The 17,041-nt window shown below is 40.3% G+C and overlaps 1 protein-coding gene across 2 annotated transcripts in view; it reads right to left on the bottom strand.

The window, feature by feature from the left end:
• The window catches only part of SHISA9 (shisa family member 9), a 341,549-nt gene that overhangs the window by 50,946 nt on the left and 273,562 nt on the right, over positions 1 to 17,041 (bottom strand). The gene's annotated exons all lie outside the window — the stretch shown is intronic.

The raw sequence follows: 17,041 nt of genomic DNA, 5'->3' as shown, positions 1-17,041 counted from the left end.
ATATTCAAGTCTCTAACATTCGGAAATGATTTCGCAGCCAGACAGTAATAAAATGTGAAGTCACACTATTGTTTTTAGAAGGTGTTTTATCCTCCATTTTTAAAAAAATCTCCACCTTTCAGCATAGTAAGGACCAGACTTGGTTGGCAAGATCACAGAATTTTTACAAGAATGGACCAGAGAGGAATGGGATGAGATGTCTAACTCCTCCAGTTCTTGGGGGACGTGAGAAGGAAAAGAAAGACAGAGGAGGAAGACTAAAATCATGTCAAATGACTTTCCCTCTTTGGGCTTCAGACCCAGGATGGGGAGTAATGGATGAGTTGTGGGGAATGCTTGAGACAGGAGTCACTTATCCCGCTTTCTTTCTGAGTCTATGGCAGGAGCTCATAGTGAAACTCTAAGCTGTCACAGGGCAATTGAGCCAGTTAGGAATTAGAGTGGAGGTGAGATGATCCAAGATGGCCAAAGAGGAACAGCTCAGGAGTGCAGTTTCCAGTGAGAATGCAGAGGGTGAGTGATCACCACATTTCCAAATGAATTTCTACTGCCCACAGACCAGGAGATTCCCGGGCGGAAGAGTGCCATGAGTCTCCAGCATGGCTGTTTTAGCTGGTGCAGCAGGTCTCCGCACAAAAATTCACACAAATCTGGGCACCATTTCAACTGGTGCCTAGAATGTTTGGGAGACAGAATCGCCCATTAAACCGAAAAAAAGGAGGCTGAAACAGGGAGCCAGGTGATCTGGGTCCACAGGTTCCACCCACACAAAGATCACCAGTGTGAAATGCTCTGGACTGAGAATTTCACAGCAAATACAACTGGAACTGGGACAGTCCAGCTCTGTGGTGGGAAGGGGGTCCACCATTATCGAGGCAGTCCACCACTACTGAGGCAGTCCACCAATATCAAGGTAGTCCACCATTAAACAGAGAGTCCACCATTTCTGAGGCAGACTGCCATTACTGAGGCAGTCCACCATTACTGACACAGACCGCCATTACTGAGGCAGTTTTAACTATACCTCTATAAACAAAAACACAAAGAAGTTGACACAGCAGCTGGGCAGAGCCCACGGCAGCTCAGCAACGCCTCTGCTGGCAGACTGTGACTAGGCTACCTCCTCACTGGGCAGGACACCTCTGAAAAAAGGCAGCAGCACGTCAAGAACTTAAAAATAAAGCCCCACCTTCCCAGGACAAAGCACCTGGGAACAAAAGGTGGTTATGAGTTCCGCTGCCGAAGACTTAAAAGTACCTGCCCAACAGCTCTGAACGGAACAACAGAGCTCACAGCTCAACACCTGAGCTCCTGTAAGGGACAAACTGTCTCCTCAAGCAGCTCCCAATCCCGGTATATTCAAAGACACACCTCATAAAGGAGAGCTCAGGCTGACATCTGGCAGGTATCCTTCTGGGACAAAGAACAGAGAAACTAGCAGCAACCCTTACTGTTCTGCAGCCAATGCAGGTGATCCCCAGGCAAGCAGGGTCTGAAAGGGGCCTTCAGCAGTCCTACAGCACAGAGGCCAGACTGTTAGCAGGAAAACTAAAAAACAGAAACAAATAACTTTATCATCAACACAAAGGACATCCACTCAGAGACCCTATCTGAAAGCCACCAACTACAAAAGATTTATCTACCACAGGTAGATAAATCCACTAAGATAGGAAGACACCAGTGCAAAAAAGATGAAAACACCCAAAACCAGAATGCCTCTCCTCCTCCAAGGGATCACAACTCCTCACCATCAAGGGAACAAGGCTGGATGGAGAATGACTCTGATGAACTGTTAACTGGCATTAACAAACTTCTCTGAGCTAAAAGAACATGTTCTAACCCAATGCAAAGAGACTAAGAACCTTGAAAAAAGGTTTGAGGAAATGCTAATGAGAATAAACAGCTTAGAGAAGAATATAAATGAATTGATGGCACTGAAAAACAACACGAGAACGTTGCAAAGCATACCCAAGGTTGAACAGCCGAACTGACCGAGCAGAAGAAAGGATATCAGAGATTGAAGGTCAACTCAATGTAATAAAATGAGAAAGCAAGATTAGAGAAAAAACTGTAAAAAGAAATGAACAAAGCTTCCAAGAAATATGGGATTATGTGACAAGACCTAATCTATATTTGAGAGGTGCACCTGAACGTGATGGAGAGAATGAACCCAAGCTGGAAAACACTCTTCAGGATATTATCCAGGAGAACTTCCCAACCTAGCAAGGCAGCCCAAAATTCAAGTCCAGGAAATACAGAGAACACCATAAAGATATTCCTCAAGAAGAGCAACACCAAGGCACATAATCATCAGATTCACCAGGGTTGAAATGAAGGGAAAAATGCTAAAGGCAGCCAGAAAGAAAGGTTGGGTTACCCACAAAGGGAAGCCCATCAGACTCACAGCAGACCTCTCTGCAGAAACCCTACCAGCCAGAAGGGAGTGGGGGCCAATATTCAACAACCTTAAAGAAAAGAACTTTCAACCTAGAATTTCATATCCAGCCAAACTATGCTTCATAAGCGAAGGAGAAATAAAATCCTTTATGAACATTCATCACCACCAGACCTGCCTTACAAGAACTCCTGAAAGAAGCACTAAACATAAAAAGGAACAACCAGTACCAGCCACTCCAGAAATGTACCAAATGGTAAACAGCATTGACACAATGAAGAAATGGTGTCAACTAATGTGCAAAACAACCAGCTGGCATCAAAATGGCAGGATAAATTCACATATATCAATATTAACCTTAAATGTAAATGGGCTAAATGTCCCAATCAAAAGACACAGACTGGCAAATCGGATAAAAAGTCAAAGCCCATCCATGTGATGTATCCAGGAAACCCATCTCACATGCAAGGATACATATAGGCTCAAAATAAAGTGATGGAGGAAGATCTACCAAGCAAATGGAGAGAAAANAAAAAAAAAAAAAAAGCAGCAGTTGCAATACTAGTCTCTGATAAAATAGACTTTAAACCAACAAAGATCAAAAGAGACAAAGAACAGCAATACATAATGGTAAAGGGATCAATGCAATAAGAAGAGCTCATGATCCTGAATATATATGCACCCAATACAGGAGCACCCAGATATGTAAAGAAAGTTCTTAACAACCTACAAAGAGACTTACACTCCCAGACAATAATAGTGGGAGACTTTAACACTCCACTGTCAATATTAGACAGATCAATGAGACAGAAAATTAACAAGGATATCCAGGACTTGAACTCAGAACTGGACCAAGCAAACCTAATAGACATTACAGAACTCTTCACCCCAAATCCACAGAATTTACATTCTTCTCAGCACCACATCACACCTACTCTAAAACTCACCACATAATTGGAAGTCAATCAGTCCTCAGCAAATGCAAAAGAACGGAAATCATAACAAACAGTCTCTCAAAACACAGTGCAATCAAGTTCGAATTCAGGATTATGAAATTCACTCAGAATGGCACAACTTCATGGAAATTTAACAACTGGCTCTTGAATGCTGTGTGGATAAACCATGAAGTGAAGGCAGAAATAAAGATGTTCTTCGAAAACAATGAGAACAAAGACACAACATACAAGGATCTCTGGGACACATTTAAAGTAGTATCTAGAGGAAAATTTATAGCAATAAATGCCCATATGAGAAGCAAGGAAAGATCCAAAATCGACAAATTGAAAGAGCTAGAGGAGCAAGATAAAAAAAAAACCTCAAAAGCTAGCAGAAAAGACATAACAAAGATCAGAGCAGAACTGAAGGAGATAGAGACACAAAAATACCCTTCAAAAAATCAATAAATCCAGGAGCTGGTTTTTTGAAAAGATCAACAAAACAGGCTGCTAGCCAGATTAATAAAAACGAAAACAGAAGAATCAAATAGATGTAATAAAAAACGATAAAGGGGATATCACCACAGATTCCACAAAAATACAAACCACCATCAGAGATTACTACAAACAACTCTATGCAAATAAACCAGTAAACCTGGAAGAAATGGATAAATTCCTAAACACTTGCATCCTTCCAAGCCTACACCAGGAAGAAGTTGAAACTCTGTATACACCAATAACAAGGGCTGAAGTTGAGGCAGAAATTAATAGCCTACCAACCAAAAAAAGCCCAGGTCCAGATGGGTTCACAGCCAAATTCTACCAGACGTACAAAGAGGAGCTGGTACCACTCCTTCTGAAACTATTCCAAACAATCCATAAAGAGGGAATCTCATTTTATGAGACCAACATCATCCTGATACCAAAACCTGGCAGAGGCTCATTAAGGAAAGAAAACTTCAGGCCAATATCCATGATGAACATAGATGCAAAAATCTTCAATAAAATACTGGCAAACCAATCACAACAGCACATCAAAATGCTTATCCATCACCATCAAGTAGGCTTCATCCCAGAGATGCAAGGTTGGTTCAACATATGCAAGTCTATAAACGTAATTCACCACATGAACAGAACCAAAGACAAAAACCACATGATTATCTCAATAGATGCAGAGAAGGCCTTTGATAATATTAAACAGCTCTTTACACTAAAATCTCTCAATAAACTAGGTATCGACGGAGCATATCTCAAAATAATAAAAGGTATTTATGACAAACCCACAGCCAATATCATACTGAATGAGCAAAAACTGGAAGCATTCCCTTTGAAATCTGGCACTGGACAAGGACGCCCTCTCTCACCACTCCTATTCAAACAGAGTATTAGAAGTTCTACCCAGAGCAATCAGGGAAGACAAAGAAATAAAGGGTACTCAATTAGGAAAGGAGGAAGTCAAATTGTCTCTGTTTGCAGATTACACGATTGTGTATTTAGAAGACCCCATCATCTCAGCCCAAAATCTCCTGAAACTGATAAGCAACTTCAGCAAAGTCTCAGGATACAAAATCAATGTGCAGAAATCACAAGCATTCCTATACGCCAATAACAGACTTAAAGAGAGCCAAACTGAGAATGAACTGCCATTTGCCATTGCTACAAAGATAATAAAATACCTAGGAATACAACTAACAAGGGATGTAAAGGACCTCTTCATGGAGAACTACAAACCACTGCTCAAGGAAGTAAGAGAGTATACAAACAGGTAGAAAAACATTCCATGCTCATTGTTAGGAAGAATCAATGTTGTGAAAATGGCCATACTGCCCAAAGTAATTTATAGATTCAACACTATCCCCATCAAGCTACCTATGACGCTCCTCAAAGAACTGGAAAAAAAACCACCTTAAACTTCGTATGGAACCAAAACAGAGCCTGCATAGCCAAGGCAATTCTAAGCCAAAAAGCGAACAAACAAAAAAACACAAAGCTGGAGGCATCACACTACCTGACTTCAAACTATACTACAAGTCTACAGTAATCAAAACAGCATGGTACTGGTACCAAAACAGAGATATAGACCAATGGAACAGAACAGAGCCCTTGCAGGCAACGCCAAACATCTACAACCATCTGATCTTTGACAAACCTGACAAAAACAAGCAATAGGAAAGGATTCCCTGTTTAATAAATGGTGATGGGAAAATTGGCTAGCCGTATGCTGAAAGCAGAAACTGGACCCCTTCCTGACACCTTACACTAAAATTAACTCCAGATGGATTAAAGACTTAAACATAAGACCTAACACCATAAAAACCCTACAAGAAAACTAAGCAAAAGCATTCAGGACATAGGCATAGGAAAGGACTTCATGACTAAAACTCCAAAAGCATTGGCAACAAAAGCCAAAATAGACGAATGGGATCTAATTAAGCTCTAGAGCTTACGCACAGCAAAAGAAACAATCATTAGAGTGAACCATCAACCAACAGAATGGGAAAACATTTTTGCAATCTACCTATCCGACAAAGGGCTAATATCCAGAATCTACAAATTACTAGGACAGATTTACAAGAAAAAAATCCCATTCAAAAGTGGGCAAAGGATATGAACAAACACTTCTCAAATGAAGACATATATGAGGCCAGCAACCATGAAAAAATGCTCATCATCACTGGTCATCAGAGAAATGCATATCAAAACAACATTGAGATACCATCTCATGCCAGTTAGAATGGTGATCATTAAAAAATCTGGACACAACAGGTGCTGGAGGGGATGTGGAGAAACAGGAACACTTTTACACAGTTGGTGGGAGTGTAAATTAGTTCAACCATTGTGGAAGACAGTGTGGCAATTCCTCAAGGACCTAGAAATAGCAATTCCATTTGACCCAGCAACTCTATTAGCGGGTATATATCCAAAGGATGATAAATCATTCTATTATAAAGACATATGCACATGTATGTTCATTGTGGCACTGTTTACAATAGCAAAGACCTGGAACCAACCCAAATGCCCATTAATGATAAACTGGACAGGGAAAATGTGGCATATATACACCATGGAATACTATGCAGCCATAAAAATACAATGAGTTTGTGTCCTTTGTAGGGACATGGATGAAGGTGGAAACTATCATTCTCAGCAAACTGACACAAGAACAAAAAAATCAAACACCACATGTTCTCATTCATAGGCAGGTGTTGAACAATGAGAACACATGGACACAGGAAGGGTAGCATCACACACTAGGTCTGCTGGGGAGAAATAGGGGAGGGACAGTGGGGGGTAGGGAGATGGGGAGGAATAACATGGGGAGAAATGCCAGATATAGGTGATGGGGATGGAGGCAGCAATCCACATTGCCACCTATGTACCTATGCAACATTCCTGCATGTTCTTCACATGTACCCCAGAACCTAAGGTGCAATAAAATGTACATAAAATTAATTTAAAAAGAAAAAAAAGAAATAGTGATATAATCTAACCAAAAGGTTGTCTGTTTGGCACTCCCCAATGACTCTCAGATACCAGATACCCGAAGAGCTGAGGTGTTACCACAGAACCTGCCAGTATGAGGCAATGGGCCCTACACAATGGTGTGGACTGGGTTTCCTTCCACTTCATTCTTTCTCCTTTCTCTCCTAAGTAGATGGTTACCACAGGCTAACTCAGGCTAAAGTCATGCACTCAGAAAGGTTAAATTGGCCAGGCACCGAGGCTCACACCTATAATCCCAGCACTTTGGGAGGCCGAGGCAGGTGGATTACCTGAGGTCAGGAGTTCAAGACCAGCCTGATCAACGTGGTAAAATTCCATCTTGACTAAAAACACAAAAATTAGCCAGGTGTGGTGGCGCATACCTGTAACCCTAGCTACTTGGGAGCCTGAGGCAGGAGAATTGCTTTAACCTGGGAGGCGGAGGTGGCAGTGAGCTGAGATCATGCCACTGCACTCCAACATGAGCAATAGAGCAAGACTCCATCTCAAAAAAAAAAAAAAAGCCAAATAAAAAGGAAAAGGCACATTAACCATATAAAAACAATTTTCCCTTATATGGCATATCTCTTAAGCAAAACAATCCTATTTTACAAATAAGAAAAGCAAAGCTCAGAGAGGTTGAGTGCCCAAAGCCAGACAGCAATGATCTAACAGCGTAGGATTCGATGCCCAGTATGTCTGATGGCAAAATTGATGTTTCCTCCACCAAGCTAGACTGACCCAGAATGGATCAAGAAGAGTCTGGAGGTTCAGCATTGAACTATCTCTATGGAGACGAACTCCCTTCTGTCCTGAGAAACGTCCTTCTTCCTGCAAACTGTCCTAGAGATGAGAAAACCGCTGACAGGGTCTATGCCCTTTTGTTTCTTTTTTTTTTTTCTTTTTCTTTTTTTTTCTCTCCCTCTGTCACCCAGGCTGGAGTACAGTGGCATGATGTCGGCTCACTGCAGCCTCCACCTCCCAGGTTCAAGCGATTCTCCTGCCTTAGCCTCTTGACTAGCTTGGACTACAGACATGAGCCAACACACCCAGCTAATTTTTCTATTTTTAGTAGAGACAGGTTTTCACCATGTTGGCCAGGATGGTCTTGATTTCTTGACCTCGTGATCTGCCCTTCTTGGCCTCCCAAAGTGCTGGTATTACAGGGGTGAGCCACCACACCCAGCCCTGTTTCTTCTTTTATCCAGAGAACAGAACTTACTGTTCTAAGCAGGTAATAAACAAGTTTCTTCCCAAACTAGAAATACCCTGCCTCCTTGTGGAACTTACCTATGTCCTTGCCTCTTTAGCTTGGTTCATCTGTCCATTCTTCCTCACATATTTTAGTGTCTATGTTGTTACAGGCATTGTGCTTGGCTAACACTTCCTAGCTCTTACACCACTTAGTAAAGAACCTCGTAAAAATTTTTCCAAAGCATTTTTCAAATTCTATTTTATTTTAGACACACATTTGTACCTATTTGTTACATGGGCATATTATATAAAGGTTGGGGTCAGGGACCCAGTGTACCCATCACCCAAATAGCATTGTACCTGAAAGGTAATTTTCAATGCTCACTTCTTTCCCTTCCACCTCCCTTTTGGAGTCCCTAGTGTCTGTGATTTCCATCTTTATTTCCCTGTGTACCTACTGTTTAGCTCCAACTTGTAAGTGAGAACATGCAGTATTTTATTTTCTGTTTCTGAGTTAGTTCACTTAGAAAAATGGCCTCCAGCTCCATCCTTGTTGCTGCAAACATGATTTTGTTCTTTTTCCTGGCTGCATAGCATTCCACGGTGTGTATATAACACATTTTCTTTATCCAGTCAACTGTTGCTGAGCACATCAACTAAAAAGATTCTATGAAAGCTTTCAATACTCAAGAGGGGCCACGCTTTGCCTACCCCATGAGGCCACACTGGTCTGGCCCATGGACCTTCTTCATCTCCACTGTTTGCAACACACCTTCTATATACCCTATGATGTGGCCTCAGCCGTCTCTCTCTCCACAGACAGCACCACCCAGGACAACATAATGAAGAATGGAGTTTGAGTCAGTCCATTTTGGACTCAAATTTTCGATCTTCCATTTACCCACGACATCTTTGGGTGTGTTATAAACTCTATATGAGCCTGTCTTCTAAGCTCTAAATTGGGTCCGTAACAGCTTCCTCATGGGGTTACTGCGAAGTTCAAAGACATTATGGACACCATGCTTAGCAATGCACTGAAACACAGTAAACACTCAACACATGGTAGCTAAAGCCTGATTGCCTCCCATGGTTTAGGAAGCCAAGACAACATAACAGGGTGGCCGTGAGGAATCGAGTCTTGGGTTTCCATAAGGCCCTCTCTGGGCTCAGAATTCTTGGACATAGTCTAGATTGCTCACTTGTCTCAAAACTAGACGAATGACAGGGACTGGGCAGGAGATGTCCCTGCTGGGGCCAATTACACTGGTAATTCTCCTAAGAACAAAAAGGGAGAATAGACATTCAGAAATCAGAACAGAGCTCTGGCTTTTAGCTCTGTTTTTCTTTCTAACCTTTCCAAATCTTTATGGCAGCAACCTTTTTAAGGGAAAACCTGGAAATTATAGTTTGAAATACCATGTAGGTTTTTTTTCTGTTCACAAGCAAGGAAGAGAAAGTATCCAATCCAACTCAAAATTACACTCAGTTTGTCAAAAGAGGATATAGCAGGCTAGGCTTACATCAGAAAAGGTTTATGTAGAAGGAGAATTGAATCTTACTGAATCTTGGTGGCAGAAAGGCCAGCAGGAATTAGCAGTAAAGAAAAAAAAAACACATATATAATCATAAAACCTTTGGAAAATGAGACATTGCTGTTACCCAAGAATTTATATCTTTAAGCATGAAAACTTAAAAAAAAAATTGTTTGAACCATTTAGGATGGCAATATTTTAAAGCTAGAGTTGTTAAATATTTATTTAATGCTCACGTTCAGCCAGCTTTTATGCAGGCTCTGGGGGACAAAGGTTCATTTCAAAATCCCGGATTGTGCTGCAAATAGATAATAGTCTAGGGTAGGAGGCAGATCAGCAGCATGGCAGGAGGCATGGAGGACTAGTTGCGATCAGCAACAGTGATTGCTGCGATGCAGCAAAACAGAGGTTCCTGTGCAAACACAAGGGCCACTGAATTCAGTTTTAGAAGGCATCTATATTCTCCCAGAGTCTCAAAGGCAGCAAAAAGAAGATGAGGAGTTCAATTGTGATTTGAAGTAGCAGCATGTATAGGTTGACAAAGAAACCACAATGTATTGTTATCGCTTCTGAAAGAGAACATCCCTAACGTCCTGTAACTCACTCTTGATGGCTCACTGTCATCTTTCCAAAGACCAAAGGGTGTCGTGCCCACAGCAGCCACTTCATCCAACTTAATGAGATACTATCAACAGGAGACATTTGCCCCTTCGCTCAATAGCGAAGACTACATGCAAAAAAAAAAAAAAAAAAAAAAAAAAAAAAAAAAAAAGTGAGGAAAACAGGAATTAAAAACAAAAGCAAGTATTAATGTAAGGAAGAAAAAGAAAAGGAACATTACAGGTTGCATTGTGCCCCCATAATATTACATTGAATATAATATTGAAGTCCTATCTCCCAGCACCCCCATAATGTGACTTTATTTGGGGTCATTGCAGATGCAATTAGTTGAGATGGAGCTGTATTGGATTAGGGTAAGCCCCTAATCCAGAATGACTGGTCTCCTTACAACAAAGGGAAATTTGGATGCAGACACATGGAGACTGCCACGTGAAGACAGAAGCAGAGATCTCCAAACCAAGAAACGTCAAAGTTGCCAGGTAACCATCAAAAGCCACCACATTTGTTGTTCTCTGCTACATTACCCCAGCAGACAAATACAAGAAGCTACAGGAGTATTTAGTGATGGGATGAAGATTAGGGAGGTCCATTGGGGGGCATGGAAGAAGGAAGATGCTCAAGGCAGAAGGAAGTTTCTCTCCATAGAGGTGGCTCAATGCTGAACCTCCACACTCTTCCTGGTATGTGCTAGGGGCAGGCTTAGCTTGGTGGAAGAAACATCAGTGTTGCCATCACACAAATCTGGCATCGAATCCTAATGTGTTATAACATGCTGTGTGACTTTGGAAAAGCCACTCAACTTCTCTGAACTTTGGTTTCCTTCTTTGTAAAATAGGACTGTTATACTTAGAAACATGAGTGTAAAAAGTTTTCACATGGTTAACGTGCCTTTTTATTTGGCCTTTCTGAGTACATGACTCTTGTCTGAGTTAGCCTGTGACAACCATCTGCTTTGGAGAGAAAGGAGAGAGAATGAAGTGGAAGGTGTGTGTTTAAGCTGAGACCTGAAAGATGGCTCAGTTAGTTTGGGAAAAACATAAAGGAGAGCAAAGCATTTTTGCAGAAGAAAACTGTATTTTGTATATGGTTAATTTGTCACATGACAATTTATTCTAATGAGCTTGAGTATCTGGTTTCTAATCTCATAACACAGATTATGCTTAGGAATGGAAGCAAAGAAGCCTGCTTCTCACTATGTGGCTGGTAAAACAGACTGAAACCATGTCTGGCTGATTTTTTTTTTTTTTTTTTTTTTTTGTAGCAGTGGGGTCTTGCTGTGTTTCCGAGGCTGGTCTCAAACTGCTAGGATCAAGCTGTCCTCTCACCTTGGCCTCCCAAAGTGCTGGGATTACAGGCATGAGCCACTGGGCCCAGCCTCTCCACACCTTTCTGCTTTCTGAGGTCAGGACAGACGTCCATCTCCTTAATCATTCCATTTCCAGTGCTTAGCCTCACTCCTAGTTACTGGTTCTGAATTCTAACCCAGGAAAGGAAGAGAAAAAATATTTTGCAGGCATCTGCTATGTGAAAGCAGTTTGCAAGGTGCTTTACCTGAAAGTCAGACATTGCTCTAAGCAAAATGCATGGACTTTCACGGACTGGGTTAGCAACAACACTTCGGTTGCTCTGAAATTTGCTCTTTTTGTAGTGTGTGTGCAGTGGGTAAGTGTTTTATTTATGGATCATTTAATGCCTGGGACAGTAGATGACAACACAAAAGAAAAGCAATATAACAAATGGGAAAAACGAGGCTCAGCTTTTTGCCCCAAATAAGGATACTACTCTGATCAGGTTATAACAAAGCACATGTCCCCCATGGTTGGAAGATGGATTATGATCTTTCTAGCAAGTCTCTAGAAAAGAACATCTCTACTCAGGGGCTGGAGGAACATCTTGACAACCCCACATCAGGTTTTCTTCCATGAAATTTTCACTGTGCATCACATCTGGGTGCAGCTGCACATGGTCAGTATGTGGGAGCATGCTACTTTGTCGGTAACCTGTACATTTTGTCCACACACAAGCCCACTGAAATTAGGATGCAAATCTCCCCTACTTCACTTTGAAATTTCATTTTTAAGGACCTATCAGAAAAAGTCTAAGCGAATGATTACAAAATTCACAGCAAAGGTTACTAAAATCTGTCTCACTCTTTTCTAGACCTCCGGAAGCTCCCCAAATAGGCTAGGCATGGTGGCTCATGCCTGTAATCTCAACACTTTGGGGGGCCAAGGTTGGTGGATCGCTGAAGGTCAGGAGATTGAGACCAGCCTGGCCAGCATGGGGAAATTTCATCTCTACTAAAAATACAAATATTAGCCCAGAATGGTGGTGCACGTCTGCAGTTCCAGCTACTCGGGAGGCTGAGACAGGAGAATCGCTTGAACCCAGGAGGCAGAGGCTGCAGTGAGCGGAGACTGTACCACTGCATTCCAGCCTAGGTGATAGAGTGAGAGATTCTGTCAAAAGACAAAGAGAAAGAAAAGAAAGAAAAAGAAAAGGAAAGAAAGAAAAATTAAAGGAAAGGAAGGAAGGAAGGGAGGGAGGGAAGGAAAAAGGGAGGGAGGGAGGGACAAATGGAAGTGGGGAACGGACTGAGGGAAGAAGGGAGGGAGGGAAGAAAAAAAGAAGCATTCTCTGTCCCTCAAGGTGCCAATCCCACCTCCTGAGAATTCTGGAGATAAACTCAGACTGTGAAGGCAGAATGGATCACTCAGAGCCAGAGAACTTGGGTTCTAAGCCTGCCCTAGTAATGCATGAGTTGTCAGGCCACAGGCAACTGATCTTAAAAGATCATATTAAGAAGGCAAATTAGCCTTTCAGAGTCTGCTGGGGCACATGGAAAGGGGGAAACAGGGAAGTCAGTGTTAAACACATGTCAACCACAGAACTGAAAACAGGGTCTTGAAGTGCTATTTGCAGACTGGTGTTCACAGCAGCACTCTACAACAGCCAGGAGATGGTAGCAACCCACATGTCCGTCGACAGATGAATGGATAAACAAAATGTTGTGGTCTGTTCTTCCAGGGAAATATAATTCAGCTTTAAAAAGGAAGGAAGTTCTGACCCATGGCATGATATGGACAAACCTTGACAACATGATTTATGCTAAGTGAAATAAGCAAGTCACAAAAAGACAAAACACGGTATGATTTCATTTCTGCGAGGTCCCTAGAGTAGTCAAATTCCTAGAGACGGAAAGTAGAATGGTGGTTACTCAGGGCTGCGGAAATGGGCATTGGGATTTACTGTTTAGTAGATGTAAGTTTGGGAAGATGAAGAAGTTCTGGAAATTGGTTGCACAACAATGTAAATGTATTAAACACTAGGAAATGTACACTTTAAATGGTTAAGTTGGTAAATTTCCTATTATGCCTTTTTTCCACAGTTTCACACATGCACGCGCGTGGACACACATACACCCCAAGCGCTTCATATACATATCCTTTATTCTCAAACCCATTCTATAAACTAGGCATTATTGTGCTCATTTTGAAGAGGCAAAGGGAGGCTTTGAGCCACTTATTCAAAGTCACAAGCAGGAGAGATACAATCAGCTTTATCCAAAGCCAATGTTCTATCCCAGCCGATTAGCTACCATGGAGTTCAGGGTAGGGTAAAGGGAGATATGTCCTGAAAACATCACCCTGAGAGCCTGGCATGCGGAGGTGCTCTGTAATGTTAGATCCTATCTGCTTTTTTCCATATTTCCATTTTTAAAAAACTCAACCCTTGATGAAAACAACCTAACCATTTTTTTCCCTCTGAAAATGCTCAGGGTGATGATTGCTGAGTAAATCAAACCCCTTCTAATTAGATTGGGCAAATTTATTCATGAACAACCCACTTATCAAATAATTACCATGTGTCCATCCTAGGTTAGGCATCACTCTGGGTACTGAGGGAAGAAAAATGGACAAGACTCACTCCTGCCTTTGAGAAGCTCAGAGTCCAATGAGGGAACAGGTAAACAATTTCCTTGTCACACATGTGAGGTTATTTAAAAGCAGGTACCAAGATTAGAGGCAATATTGTTTCAAATTGGGGTTTGCCTTACTGTAATCCCTCCTATGCCAAATTTCTAAAAATGTTCATCAAGACATAAAAAAATGGCCCAGGCTTGGTGCTTCATGACTATAATCATAGCACTTTGGAAGGCTGAGGTGGGAAGATCACTTGAGGCCGGGAGTTCAATGCCAACCTGGGCAATACAGCAAGACCCCCATCTCGACAAAAAACATTTTCTATGATTGTGCCACTGCACTCTAGCCTGGGTGACAGAGCAAAACCCTGTTTCTAAAAACAAACAAACAAAGATATAAAAAATATTAAAATGCATAAATAAAACAAAAATGCTATCACTATATATACATAAGAATAGCAAAAAAGCAGAACAGAAACACAAATATGACAATGTCAAGTCTCAATGTACGATATGTAGCAGGTGAAATGCTTATACCTTGCTGTTGGGAATATAAAATGCTACAGCTCTTTTGGGAAAATACTTTCTATTAAAGTTAGACATATACTTGCAATATGATCCTACAATCTCACTCCTAGGTAATCAAGAGAAATAAAAAAAATTATTTACTCAAAGTCTTGTACGCATGTTTAAAGAGCATTTATTCATCATTACCAAAAACTGAGCATAATACAAATATCCTTCAATTGGTGAATTCATAAACACACTGTGGTATGTCCATACACATAGAAAACACTCGGGAATTAAAAAGAAATGAACTGTTAAGTAATACATACATTAGGCTAAGTGAAAAAAGCCAGACGCAAAATGCCACATGCTGTATGATTCCATTTTATGATTCAATTTACACGACATTCTGGAAAACGCAAAATTATAGGGACTGAAGACAGAGCAGTGGCTGCCAGGTCCACAAAGGCCCATAAAAGTACAGACCGAGGGAACTGGTGGTATGGGAGCAAAATCACTTTGTGTCTTGATTGCAGTGGTAGCTACAGGACTCTACACATTTGTCAAAACTCACAGAACCATTCCAAAAAGAATGAATTTTACTGTATGTAAATCACAAAGTAAATTTAAAAGGCTTTAAAAAAAATACATAAAGACATCACCCCACTTGGAAACAGAGTGACTGCTGGTGTTCCAGAAATGGTGAGAACTCCCTGAAATATGGGGCTTAAATGGGGTTAGCTTAAGATGGGAGTCCACAGCCCAGGATCTGAGGCAGAAAGTTCAGCTGCAGAAGACAGGTTCAAACATCCCAGCAGAGAAAGATTCTGGTAACAAGAACAGGTGAGGACATTTACAGGTGATTAGTTATATGATGCAGTGGAATGGAAATAGGCAGGTACATAGATTGAAAACCATCCATATTAATTTAATATGGAGCTGTCCACATTGGTATCTGTCCACATTGGTATCTTTTCATTTTTATATGCATTTTACAATTTCAAGGAAATTTAGTACTACTAGTATCTGCCTTATTTTCTTAAGTGTGACGTTAATTTTTGTTTCAGGAGTGAGATATAAACATTTTGCTTTTTTTTTTCAGTTTTGAATATGGTTTGTTATCCTGTGAAAACACTCATTAGTTTGCTTTTTGTTTGGTTTGCTTTTTTAGTGTAGACCTAAAATTATTTTTGCCTATAAACAGTGACCTTAATGTGTTTCTGTAAGATTGACAGAGCTGTGCCCAGTTATCTTCATTGTATGACAATAAATCTATTACATAAAGATTAACAATTACATTGCAAATGCAAACTATCTTCTTTATAGTATGTTTGGAGGATTTATTAATGAGCATATATTGATTGCCTTTTCCATATCAGTGCAATGCTAGGTATGTCCATGGAAAGAGTATTATTCATTTCTAAACAAATGAGGTCAAGAAAATTGAGATCTTTCTGAAATTATGAAGACATCCTCTGATAACTTATCTGTTGTATTTCCTAGTCTCAAAGTCAGGAAACCTGTATATGTGGACCTGGAGCTAATAGGAGGTCCCTATGGCACTAACTGGGAAAATTACATGGTGCTTTTCAACTACAGAAGGAAGTAATGATTAATAAGCCTGTCTGTAAAGAAGAAAAGGGGAAGAGTATGCATTTGCTGTAACATTGTATCTAATTCACAGTGGCGATAGTTAATTCTTCACAAAAACTAGGGTTTTATGAGGATTTTTAAAATTTACATTTAAATTTTTGTTTTTGTGAAAAGGTATTCAGTAAAGATTATAATATTAAGTAAATACAGTTATGTTTTAAAAACTTGATTATATACCCTTTCCCAGCCAAGATACTTATACCTATTCTGAAACAAAATGGAAAAATGTCCAATACAATATTTTCTTTCTGGAGGCTTCCTACAAGTGAAAGCTGATTTTGTGTCATTTTATTTGGCCTTTGCTTGTCTTTGATGTATTTCTTTATGTATTTTTCAAATAAATACTACTATAGATTTATTGTCTTGGATTTGCAAGTATGCCTGTTGAGAGAACTGAACTGGTCATAGTATTTATCAGAAAGAGGAAGTGTACTTAAGATTATTTTACTTATTTAGATGAAAGGCTTCTATATAAATGCACTGAAATAAATGCTAGTAATTTCTTGTATTCCCACTTTCTTCTTTTTTTGCTTCTCATGGAAATGTTTGTACTTTTTTATCATTGTCTTTTATGAAATATAATATTCTAAAGACTTTGTGTGAAGATGTAATTATTTTCTTCTCAGGAACTTTTTTGGGTTACCTGGGTTTTTTTTTGTTTGTTTGTTATCCTAAATTTTTAATTATTGATGACTATTTTGGTTGACATTAGGGTTGCTATATAAGCATAAGGTAACCACAGCTTAAATACATTTGGAGATCATCTTATTCCTTTTATCTCAAAAAGTAATATTTAAGT

This window comes from Cebus imitator, unplaced genomic scaffold (assembly GCF_001604975.1).
Source record: "Cebus imitator isolate Cc_AM_T3 unplaced genomic scaffold, Cebus_imitator-1.0 Scaffold122, whole genome shotgun sequence".
NCBI lineage: Eukaryota > Metazoa > Chordata > Mammalia > Primates > Cebidae > Cebus > Cebus imitator.
Note: the sequence above shows the minus strand (reverse complement) of the source record. Positions and strands in the feature narration are given on the sequence as shown.